Consider the following 13,560-nt stretch of genomic DNA (forward strand, 5'->3'; position numbering starts at 1 on the left):
TATTGTTAATTGAATATTTCTACAAATTGAATTTGTAAACCGAAAGTATCTTCTACATGTTGCATTTAATAAAGCAAACTGTCTAATTATATATATTTGTGCCCCGGTAGGTGATTTTTTTTCTATTTCAATATCATTAGGATTTAGTACTTGAATTGCACACCAGTAAAATTGGTTGTTCGGCTTAAATTCAAATTAAAAGAAATACCATTAAGAACTTGGATTAGTGGTGCTGGAAGAGCACAGCAGTTCAGGCAGCATCCGAGGAGCAGTAAAATCGATGTTTTGGGCAAAAGCCCTTCACCATTAAGAACTTGTCATTTTAGAATTCTTTCCGTTGAATTCTAAATGAACAGAGAATTGCATAGCAGGAGCTGCTCACAATTTATTGATATAACCAAAATTCAATGATGAAAAAGTATATAATATTTATAGTTGGCAATTGTAATTCGTTCACTTTCCATAATTTCCTGGCAATACTCAGTAATCAGGAAATTACATTGTAATTAGAAACACCTCACGTGGGTCATCTAAATTATCATCAAATTCCCCAATTTTTTCCTAACCCTCACTCTGTTTTCTTCCCCTAATTGAGACATAAAAGTTTATGGGTGGATTTGCCAGGTGGATGCTCAAAAGAATGTTGCCCCTTAAGGGAGAGATAAGGGGATAGGGTTTAAAAAATAAAGGATCTTCCATTTATAACGGTGATAAGGAAATTTTTTTCTCCAAGGGTTGTGCTTTTTTAGCACTCCTTCAGAAAGTAGTAGGGATAGTCATTTAATATCCTCAAGTTGGAAGTAAATAGAACTTCCATTTAGAAAGGAGTCAAAATTTACTTGGATAGGCAGGAATACGGGGTTGAGATCATAATCAGATCAGCCATGATCTTATTTAACTAGTGTAGCTGACTCAAAAAGCTCAATGCTCCTGTTCTTAATTTGATTTTACTGAATAAGTCAAAGCTCATTTTTAGAGGAATTTTTTGAGGCTTTGAAGCTTCTCTTATATGCTATAGAAATTGATGTGAAAGGGGTTACACAGGGGTTTCCAGTAGCATTTACACAAATTTACTTCCTTTACCCTAGCTGTTTAACATTATAAACTTCAACAATCAGTTCACCAAATTGGGTCTAAATCATTCTTTCTGAATATTGAGAAACTACTGTAATAAAAACAATGAATGTAATAAATTAATTTTGCATCTTAACTTTAATTAGCAATAGAAATACTTAGACATATATTTGTACAATTTAACCAGTTTGGTGCAGTTTAAAATTAGGACTTCTAAGATACTGAAACAACAGACTGTTTTCAAATTTGCTTATATTTAAATATATTTGGATAGTCAGAGGTCAAACCACATGTGCTAAATGTCATTGAGCATTTCAGATAACTATCGCCAGTAAGAACCTATCTTGACTACTGGTATTTATTGATGCACTTTCTGCTATTGCACCACTCCTCTATGCTGACAAACCACTCTGTATAAAATGGTTGTGCGTGCAAGGGGTGAGGAGGAATCATTGTTGTGGACGTGTTTGTTATAGCAAGTAACTTTCTTCAGACAACAGCAGTGTAGCATGTCACGTTTGAACATTTAGGCTCAAATGTGTATATTGTAGCAGCAGGACTCATGATGCTGGTTTTACTCTTGCACAATCAATGCCGGAATCAAAACTACCCTTTTGTTTCAAGCTGCAGTTCTGTTTCATGTACAGACTAACCCTAATAGTACTTTCATTTTAGTTCAGGTTTATAACATTTATGATTGTTCTTTTTACCCCAGACAATTTGTATTATTACAACATAGGTGATAGTTGTTGATCTGTACATAAAATATTGCTTGTATTTTTAAACGTAAGTGTAAACTGTTGGTTACAAACTAATGTCAGATTATGTAATTCTTGAATATTTATACAAGGGAACTAGGTGGCACAGCGCACTGTCCTTTAACTTATAAGACATTTACTAAGTGACAGATCAGATTGATGGCCGACAAGATTCTTTTGTTAACGTGCTGGACAATTATGATGCAAAATTAAATGGAGCAGTTTTAACTGAAATCCTAGTAGTTTTTGGGCTACAGCAGCAAGCCATTCTTTAAAAATTTAAAATCCAAGCTTAAATCAGGGGAGTTGGATGTTAGCAATCAATAAATGCTGGAGATCACATCGGGTCAGACAGTATCCATGGAGAGAAAGCAAGCTCACATTTTGAGTCTAGATGACTCTTCAACAGAGCTGGATGATGCTTTGATGAAATGTCAGCTAGACTCTTACAGCATCTGAGGGAATTTGCTCTTACCTGACTTGGGTGTTAGAACTCTCCATGAACTCGAGCAAGTTATCTCATACAATTCTTTGCTACTCATGTCATTGTGTATGGATCACATATCTATAATGCCATTCATACAGTATACTGTATCTAACATCAGCAGAAATACTTAGCACATTCAGGACCTTCTGGGATACCTGACGCAGGCACTATATTGAAACTGCAGTCGCACATGAGGTCAATTGCTGCAAGTCAGAAACTGTCAGTAACAGTTGCAATGTTGAACAAATTGCCAACAGAGGCAAGTTGGTACCCCTATTTTCTGACAGGATCCAGGGAGTCCTGTGGACATAGTGGTAGTGAGGATAGTCATCCTCTTTCCTCTGGGTCATCACAGGAGACCACAACCCCAGACCCTACCAGCCTGGTCGGAAGTTGCCACCCAGGATAGTGTAGTGTTCACGATTGAGAGGAATGCCCAGCATTGCTGAAAAAAGGTTAAATGACCTAGAAGGGTAAGTGATACCATCTTCTCTCTGCTACCTTATAATCACTCCAATTCCTTTATTGCACCCACCTCCCACAAAGGCTCACAAATGCTTGCAATATCTGGCCTCAATTGTTGTTGTGCACCTGAACCCCCAGACTACTCACCCTGCATGGAGTCTGCGCATCCTTTTCATGTCACCTTACAACCTTTCCTCCACCTGCACCAATATTTATAGCTGTGCCAAACACTACCACCACATTCAATTCCTCTCTTTGTCTCACGTTAGCAGAAAACATTCCACATAACTGAAAAGGCCAAGATTGGTAGTCGATGCCCAACCTTAGTCCCCTCACACCCTACAAGGAGAGAATCCTTGCTTTAGGAGGGGAGGGGACCTTGACTGTCATATAGTGATCCAGCGACCTTCACATTCTGAAAACCAAATATAATGTTCATTGTCACATGCTGTGCTGCTCTCCCATTACCAGCAGTATGAATGTATTTTTACATGCCAAAACTTCAACCATATTTCATGACTCATTTCCACTTTATTCTCCTGTAGGCACCAGCGGCATCTAGATTACATTAGATTCCCTACAGCGTGGAAACAGGCCCTTCGGCCCAACCAGTCCACACCGACCCTCCAAAGAGTAACCCACCCAGACCCATTTCCCTCTGACTAATGCACCTAACACTATGGGCAATTTACCAATGCCAATTCACCTGACCTGCACATCTTTGGACTGTGGGAGGAAACCGGAGCACCCGGAGAAACCCACGCAGACATGGGAAGAATGTGCAAACTCCACACAGACAGTCGCCCGAGACTGGAATTGAACCTGGGACCCTGGATCTGTAAGGCACATGGTCTTTTTCAAGAAAAGACTAGCCCTCGGTGCTTTATCACCTCCTCCACTGCTGAGGAACAAGCTACAGACACCTCAGATGAAGCACTTACAACTCTTTTCTCCACCAGCACAGACATTGACACTTCATTGATATGTTAGCTAGATTAGAGCCCCGAGCAAATTCTGATGAGCACATTACTGCCATTTCAGCACAGTTGTCTGAGAAAGAAATTTCCCAGGTTGCTAGCACTTCGAGAGCTTCCAGAAATCAAGCACTTACTTAGCCCTAGGTAGGGAATGGTGTCAGCATTACTAATTTTATTCAACTACACACTAAGAAACAGGAACAGCTTGCAGGTTTGTCAGATGCACTTGAGAAACTGACTCAAATGTTGGAGAAGTGCACCAACAGTATCTGTACTGTGTTCCCTGTGGCATGCTGACATCTGATCGCCCCTGTGGACCGGTCGATGGCTGCTATGAAGGCCCAGGCCTGTTCACTCAGTGTCTGTCAAATATACGCACAGACCTGCACGCCATTCCTCGAGTCATAGGTGCTCAGCATTGATGGCAAGTTGACAGGCAGATGAGGGACCTTTATCTCATTACAGGTGCCTTTCCTCACTACTAGGCACCCAGCATGAGGAGGAACACATAAGGCAACCCAGAAGTCACCTCTCAGTACACTCCAGAAGAGCAGAACCTCCACCTCCACCCTGCCTGCAATCTGGAACCCTTTGGGAGTTCCAACTGAGGACGGTGAACCTGCATCTGGCCAGGGTCCTCTAGCCACAATGGCCCCAGAGGCACCAGACCAAAGCTCCAAGACCAACAGACCAACAGGACAGGTTCCCTCCACCGCAGCTGCCAACCCAGAACTGCATCTAGGTGTGGTAGAAGGCAAAAGAAAATGACAGCCATCTGAGGGAATATAAGTGGCATGGGTGACATATGCTGCTCAATGTAAATGCATGATCACATTTATAGAGACATGTTGACTTTCCATCATCAGCAGAGTGATTAACTATCATTAAAGATTTAACTACAAGGATGGAAATCGAAAGGCTAGTCATGCTTAGTGCCACATGATGTGCTAACCCTGTTTGAACAATAGCCAGCCTTTTCACTGCACCCATACTAGCACATAACTTTGTTAGATTGAATAAAGGAGCATCAGATGTTGTGAAGGCTTCCATTAATTTTTAACCTTAAATTTTATTAAACAACTACAAAAACATTAAAAAAAATCAAAGGGCCAAGTTGCATTTGGGATTACACAGGGAGTGCTGGCTTATGGAGCATCAAAACATTTGCAAACATATGGGTTCAGGTCCCTTATATTACACAGAAGTCCTGTCTGGGTTGTTTCTGCCAACACCACTGCGCTCTGGGATGCTGAAGGTGCTGTTTCTTCGAAATAACATTCTCAGTGTCTTACTGTACTATGCTATGGCTCTCAGGAGTCCTCATCATCCATCACATAGCCTTCATGCATCCACCACTTTAAGAGAATTAAGCAGCGCCTCAACAAACCCCCATAAATGACCAGAATGGAAGCTTGATGTGAGGGAGCCACTGTATGGTCCTCCTTTACCCAAGTGGAATATGGTATTGTATTGCACATATACTAGATGTCTTGACATGGTGTTTTGACTGCTACATCTAAACAAAGTACAGTGCCACTGCCTTTCTCTCACCTGCATGACATTCTATTAAAGATGAGTTTCAGTGTCTCTTTGGCATCTTCGACACATCACAAGGGCACTTACATCTAGAATTCTGCAATAGGAGCTGCTTCACATCCCCTGGAGGTTGTTGCTAGTCCTGGCCTCCCAGATGCATTTATTTCTCATCCTATCATGTGAAACAGCTACAGAGACAACCACACTTCTGTGTCTGGATTCATTCTGCATAGTTCCGATGAGTCTATATGGCCAATATCAGAAACAAAGCTGCTCCTCTGTAATGTGATAATTCAGGGGTTGCAGCACACATAAATAACATTTATAAGCTACCTCAAAATATTGTGAAATAGAAGTCTCCAACAAGGAGGGCAGAAGGATGCCTCTCCGTGCACTTTGTGTACTGCTGACCTGATCCAGACATATGCTGCTCAAGCCTTTTATCTGTACTAGGAGATAGTATATGTGATAGCAATAATGCAAACATCTCACTTGACAACAAACCTCAGATTATACAAGAAAGGCAGCAATTAATATAGGATAATTGTGTGGATCTTTAAGAGTCTAAAATATGAATCTTACAATCCTTGTAATGTGGAAACAGGCCACTTGGCCCAACAAGTCCATACCAACCCTCCGAACAGCATCCCATGCAGACCCATCCCCTTATTCTCTTATTCCATTCTGTAACTCTACATTTCCCCATGGTTAATGCACCTAACCTACACATCCCTGAATTTAGCATAGCCAATCCCCCTAACATACACATCTTTGGACTAAGGGGGGGGGGAAACAGATATCCAGCAGAAACCCACGCAGACACAGGGAGAATGTGCAAACTCCCAAAGGTGAAATCAAACCCAGGTCCCTGGCTGTGTGAGGCAGTAATGCTAACCATTGAGCCACCACGCTGCCCTGAAGTGAACAATTTGTGTAGACTATGAAACTGGAAGGTGACTTCAGCTTTTGCAGTTAAAGTGAATCGTTACAACTTGCCTTGATTCTTCCTCCTGACGTGCCTTACCTCACACATTCCCATATGTTATTTCATCTGCCATTTCTTTGCCCACTCTCCAAGCTTGTCCAAGTTCTTCTGCAATCTCCCCACTTACTCATACTACCTATCCTTCCACCTATCTTTGTATCATCTGCAAACTAAGCAACAATGGTCTCAGTTCCATTGTCCATTTGTTAACATATAACATAAATAGTTGTGGTCCCAACATGGACCCATATGGAACTCCACTAGCCATCCCGAAAAAGATGCCTTTATCTGCACTCTGCTTTCTGCCAGTCAGCCAATCCTCTATCTGTTTAGGTACCTTGTCCATAATACCATGGGTTCATATATTTAACAGCCTCTTGTGTGGTATCTTGTCAAAGGCCTTCTAAAAATTCAAAAAGATCACATCCATTTGATCTCCTTAGTTTAATTTTCTTGTCACCTCCTCAAAGAATTCTAACAGATTTGTCAAACATGATGAAATCATACTGACTCAACCTTATTTTACCATGCAGTTCCAAGTACCCTACAATCTCATCCTTAATAACGGACTCTAAGATCCTACCAAGCATCAAAGTCAGGCTAAACAGTCCTTAGTTTCCTGTCTTCTGCCTCACTCCCTTCTTAAATAGGGTGTCATATTAATCATTTTTCAGTCCTCTGGGACCATCGTAGCTCTAGTAATTCCTGTAGAACATAGAACATAGAACATAGAACATAGAAGAATACAGCGCAGTACAGGCCCTTGGGCCGCCTGGTGTGATAGTCCCCCGGCTTAGCATGGCAATCTCTCTGCCTAGCATGATGGTTGCTTGACAAAATGTGGCAGTCCCTTGGCTGAGAAGAAAGTGAGGACTACAGATGCTGGAGATCAGAGTCGAGAGTGTGATGCTGGGAAAGCACAGGTCAGGCAGCATTCGAGGAGCAGGAGAATCAACATTTTGGGCATAAATGCTTAATCAGGAATCCCAAGCAGGTCATTCCTGATGAAGGACTTATGCCCAAAATGTCGATTCTCCTGCTCCTCGGATGCTGCCTGACCTGCAGTGCTTTTCCGGCACCACATTCTGTCGGCCGACATGGTGGTCTTCCAGTGGCCAGTGGCAGTCTTTCTGTCCAGCATGGCCTCAGGATGAACCTCAAGGGGATTGCAGAGTGGTCTCCCAGCCTCAAGAGCCTCGAGGTGAAGCCCAGCATGGTCTGCAGTAAAGGCCTGGTGCTGACTGGAGGCTAGGTGCCAGTGTGAGCTGAGTTGGAAAGACTATTGTTCTAAACTTTTTATTTCTCTATTTTGGGGACATTGGACCACTGGAAAATTATGCTGGAAAGAATAATAGTGGGGAGCAAGGAAATGGCAGAGGAACTGAATAATTACTTCATGTCAGTTTTCACGGTGGAAAACACAAGTAATATCTTGAAAACCCAAGAGAGTGAGGGGGCAGAGCTGAGTATGGTGAACATCACCAAGGAGAAGTGCGAGAAAAACTGAATGATCTGAAGGTGGATAAATCACCTGGACCAGATGGACTACACCCCAGAGTTCTAAGCTGAAGAGATAGTGGAGGCATCAGTGGTGATCTTTCAGGAATCGCTAGGATCAAGGAGGGTCCCAGAGTACTGGAAAATTGCTAATGTGACACTGCTGTTTAAAAAGGGAGGAGTAAGGCAGAAGGACAGAAAATTATAGCTGAGCCTTGGTTGTGTGTAAGATCCTGGAATCCATTGTGAAGGATGAGATTTCTGAATACTTGGAAGTGTATGATAAAATAACATAAAGTCAGTATCGTTTCATCAAGGGGAGGTCATGCCTGTCAAATCTGCTGAATTCTTTGAGGAAGTAATAAGCAGTTTAGACCAAGGAGAGCCAATAGATGGTATCTATCTGGAATTCAAGAAAACCTTTGACAAGGTGCCATACAGGAGGCTACTGAGTAAGAGAAGGGCCCATGGTGTTAGAGGCAAAGTGCTAGAATGGATAGAAGCTTGTCGTAAATCTTTTCTGAACCTTTTCAAGTTTCACAACATCTTTCCGATAGGAAGGAGACCAGAATTGCACGCAGTATTCCAACAGTGACCTAACCAATGTCCTGTACAGCCGCAACATGACCTCCCAACTCCTGTACTCAATACTCTGACCAATAAAGGAAAGCATACTAACCGCCTTCTTCACTATCCTATCTATCTGCGACTCAACTTTCAAACAGCTATGAACCTGCACTCCAAGGTCTCTTTGTTCAGCAACACTCCCTAGGACTTTACCATTAAGTGTATAAGTACTGCTAAGATTTGCTTTCCCAAAATGCAGCACCTCACATTTATCTGAATTAAACTCCATCTGCCACTTCTCAGTACATTGCCCATCTGGTCCAGATTCTGTTGTAATCTGAGGTAACTCTCTTCGCTGTCCACTACACCTCCAATTTTGGTGTCATCTGCAAACTTATTAACTGTACCTTGTATGCTCACATCCAAATCATTTATGTAAATGACAAAAAGTAGAGGACCCAGCACCGATCCTTGTGGCGCTCCACTGGTCACAGGCCTCCAGTCTGAAAAACAACCCTCCACCACCACCCTCTGTCTTCTACCTTTGAGTCTGTTCTGTATCCAAATGGCTAGTTCTCTCTTTATTCTATGAGATCTAACCTTGCAAATCAGTCTCCCATGGGGAAACTTGTTGAATGCCTTACTGAAATCCATATAGATCACATCTACTGCTCTGCCCTCATCAATCTTCTTTGTTACTTCTTCAAAAAACTCAATCAAGTTTGTGAGACATGATTTCCCACGCACAAAGCCACATTGACTATCCCTAATCAGTCCTTGCCTTTCCAAATACATGTACATCCTGTAGCTCAGGATTCTGTCCAACAACTTGCCCACCACTGAGATCAGGCTCACCGGTCTATAGTTCCCTGGCTTGTCTTTACCGCCCTTCTTAAACAGTGGCACCACGCTTGCCAACCTCCAGTCTTCCGGCAAGTCACCTGTGACTATCGGTGATACAAGTATCTTAGCAAGAGGCCCAGCAATCATTTCTCTAGCTTCCCACAGAATTCTCGGGTACACCTGATCATGACGGGCCCTATTCTCTCCCTAGTTACCCTTAATATATTTGTAAAAACTCTTTGGATTCTCCTTAATTCTATTTGGCAACGCTATCTCATGTCCCCTTTTTGCCCTCCTGATTTCCCTCTTAAGTATACTCCTACTTCCTTTACATTCTCCTAAGGATCCACTCAATCTATCCTGTCAATACCTGACATATGCTTCCTTCTTTTTCTTTAGTCATCCAGCATTCCCTATACCTACCTGCCTTTCCTTTCACCCTGACAGGAATATACTTTCTCTGGATTCTTGTTATCTCATTTCTGAAGGCTTCCCATTTTCTAGCCATCCCTTTACCTGCGAACATCTACCTCCAATCAGCTTTTGAAAGTTCTTGTCTAATACCGTCAAAATTGGCCTTTCTCCGATTTAGAACTTCAAATTTTAGATCTGGTCTATCCTTTTCCATCATGATTTTAAAACAAATAGAATTATGGTCGCTGGCCCCAAAGTGCTCCCCCACCGACACCTCAGTCACTTGCCCTGCCTTATTTCCCAAGAGTAGGTCAAGTTTTGCACCTTCTCTAGTAGGTACATCCACATACTGAACCAGAAAATTGACTTGTACGCACTTAAGAAATTTCTCTCCATCTAAACCTTTAACACTATGGCAGTCCCAGTCGATGTTTGGAAAGTTAAAATCCTCGACCATAACTACCCTATTATTCTTACAGATAGTGAGATCTCCTTACAAGTTTGTTTCTCAATTTTCCTCTGACTACTGGGGGGTCTATAATACAATCCAATTAAGGTGATCATCCCTTTCTTATTTCTCAGTTCCACCCAAATAACTTCCCTGGATGTATTTCCAGGAATATTCTCCCTCAGCACAGCTGTAATGCTATCTCTGATCAAAAATGCCACTCCCCCTCCTCTCTTGCCTCCCTTTCTATCCTTCCTGTAGCATTTGTATCCTGGAACATTAAGCTGCCAGTCCTGCCCATCCCTGAGCCATGTTTCTGTAATTGCTATGATATCCCAGTCCCATGTTCCTAACCATGCTCTGAGTTCATCTGCCTTTTCTGTTAGGCCCCTTGCATTGAAGCAAATGCGGTTTAATTTATTAGTCCTACCTTGTCCCTGCCTGCCCTGACTGCTTGATTCACTTCTGTCCTCAACTGTACCAGTCTCAGATTGATCTCCTTCCTCATTATCTCCCTGGGTCCCACCAACACCCACCGTGCCCCCACCTTACTAGTTTAAATCCTCCCAAGCAGTTCTAGCAAATTTCCCTGCCAGTATATTAGTCCCCTTCCAATTTAGGTGCAATCCGTCCTTCTTGTACGGGTCACTTCTACCCCAAAAGAGATTCCAATGATTCAAAAATGTGAATCCTTCTCCCATACACCAACTCCTCAACCATGTATTCATCTACTCTATCCTATTCCTGCCCTCACTAGCTCGTAGCACTGGGAGGAATCCAGATATTACTACCCTTAAGGATGTCCTTTTTAAATTTCTACCTAACTCTCTGTAATCTCCCTTCAGAATCTCAACCTTTTCCCTTCCTCTTGCTGGCCCCTCTCCCCCGTGAGAACATTCTGCACCCTCTCTGAGACATCCTTGATCCTGGCACCTTATCCTCATATTTCGCCCTATTGATATTTTCTCTGCTGGTTTTTAAAGGCTTCTCAATCCCTTGGCTTTCCACTAATCTTCACTACATTGTACCTTTTTCTTTTGCTTTAATGCTGTCCCTGATTTGCCTTGTCAGCCATGGTTCCCTCCTCCTTCTCTTAATATGTTTCTTCTTTCTTGGGCTGCCAGAATTACCCCCTGCTTTACTCCTGCTTTACTCCCAGAATTACTCCTGCTTTTGCTGCTCTGCTGTCTTCCCTGCTAAGCTCTCCTTTCGGTCAAACCTGACCAGCCCATCCCTCATGCCTTTGTAGTTACCTTGACTCAATTGCAATACTGTTACATCTGGTTCCAGGCATGTCAGAGGTACTGCAAGGCTGTAAGTTCTGAATGAAGTGACAAAGTACCAAAAAGTAAGGTAAGGTAAGGTAAGGCAAAGCACAGCAAGGCAAAGCACAGCAAGGCAAAGATGCAGTGAGCATCCAAGTAGGACAAAGTGAGTGAGCATTGAAAGCACCAGCTAGGTGCCCTGAGATGCACCCGGCTATAATCCTTGAAATAAGTGCCTGTTCCTTTGCACAAAGTGGCAGGAGCATTGCCACAAAGGATGTCAGTGTGCTCCAAAGTGCGGTACTGAAGTGGATAATTGTATTCTGAGTGATTCAGAGATGTGCCATGATGATTTGGTGAGGTGTGTCTGATACCAACTTCCATGGATGAAATATGCAGGCAGTTGCTTCTCATTGAACATATCCTAAGATGTTGGAGATTGCTGGTCAAGGAGGAGATTCAGAGGAGCAGTGAGCTGGAGCTGTCAAGTTTTCATTCTGACTTTCATTTTGAGAATCGTACTGTCTTAGTTTCTTGTTGTTACATGGCAGAATAGCAAACTGCATATAAATGACATGAGATTAGGTACTAATGAGACGTAAATACATGTCAATAGGCCCTCACTGTTGGCTAGCAAGATTCTCATCTTGCTATACAAATGTTGGGTGCGAAATTGGACACTATCTTCTTGACATCAAGAATCTCATTTTTCTGATCTTGCTGTATAACCCAATTGGCTTGACATTATCCATGACATTCAGGGGTTGGGCGAATTCAGCCTAACTTGTTTTCTATCACATCCCTGTCCTGAGCAAGCATTCACTAAACAAAAGTTAATCTTACAATTGCAATATATGGAATCTTTTAAAGATTTTCATGATATGAAAAATGTATGTGTGAGAAGTTTCCTAACAGTGAAAGAGGTATAAAAACATTAGGGAACTTGTAAAGGAAACCTTATGAATTATTCCAATATGAAATCCTGTTAGTTGTAGATCCTTGACTTTGAATAACACAAGGGAGGTGCAGTAGTAGTTTGGTGCACCAATCTTTACACCGCTGAAGCTAGACGCCAGCTCGTGGACACCTCCTCCTACTGTCCCCTTGACCATGACCCCACCTCCCACCAACAAACCATCATCTCCCAGACCATCCATAACCTCATCACCTCAGGAGATCTCCCATCCACTGCCTCCAACCTCATAGTCCCACAACCCCGCACTGCCCGTTTCTACCTCCTGCCCAAAATCCACAAACCCGACTGCCCTGGCCGACCCATTGTCTCAGCCTGCTCCTGCCCCACCGAACTCATCTCTGTATACCTCGACACTGTTCTGTCCCCCTTAGTCCAAGAACTTCCCACCTACGTTCGGGACACCACCCACGCCGTCCACCTCCTCCATGATTTTCGCTTCCCTGGCCCCCAACGCCTTATCTTCATGATGGACATCCAGTCCCTATACACTTCCATCCCCCATCACGAAGGCCTCCAAGCCCTCCGCTTCTTCCTCTCCCGCTGACCCAACCAGTACCCTTCCACTGACACCGTCCTTCAACTGACTGAACTGGTTCTCACTCTTAACAACTTCTCCTTCCAATCCTCCCACTTCCTCACTTCCTCCAAACCAAAGGAGTAGTCATGGGCACCTGCATGGGCCCCAGCTATGCCTGCCTCTTCGTCAGCTATGTGGTACAGTCCATCTTCTGCAGCTACACTGGCACCAACACCCACCGTTTCCTCCGCTATATCGATGATTGTATTGGCGCTACCTCGTGCTCCCACGAGGAGATTGAACAGTTCATCCATTTTACTAACACCTTCCACCCCGACCTCAAATTTACCTGGACCGTCTCAGACTCCTCCCTCCCCTTCCTAGACCTCTCCATTTCTATCTCGGGTAACCGACTCAACACAGACGTTTACTACAAACTAACCGACTCCCACAGCTACCTAGATTACACCTCCTCTCGCCCTGCCCCCTGTAAAAATGCCATCCCATATTCCCATTTCCTTCGCCTCTGCCGCATCTGCTCCCAGGAGGACGAATTCCACTACCGAACAACCCAAATGGCCTCCTTCTTCAAAGACTACAATTTCCCCTCCGACGATGCTCTCCACCGCATCTCCTCCACTTCCCGCACCTCCGTCCTTGAACCCCACCCCTCCAATCGCCACCAGGATAGAACCCCACTGGTCCTCACCTTCCACCCCACCAACCTCCAGATACATCGTATCATCCTCCG

The 13,560-nt window shown here is 43.4% G+C and overlaps 1 protein-coding gene across 1 annotated transcript in view; it reads left to right on the forward strand.

The window, feature by feature from the left end:
• The window catches only part of si:ch73-264p11.1 (uncharacterized protein LOC100000923 homolog), a 66,739-nt gene that overhangs the window by 45,983 nt on the left and 7,196 nt on the right, over positions 1-13,560 (forward strand). The gene's annotated exons all lie outside the window — the stretch shown is intronic.

The sequence above is a fragment of the Chiloscyllium plagiosum genome, chromosome 12 (genome assembly GCF_004010195.1).
Source record: "Chiloscyllium plagiosum isolate BGI_BamShark_2017 chromosome 12, ASM401019v2, whole genome shotgun sequence".
NCBI classification, from domain to species: domain Eukaryota; kingdom Metazoa; phylum Chordata; class Chondrichthyes; order Orectolobiformes; family Hemiscylliidae; genus Chiloscyllium; species Chiloscyllium plagiosum.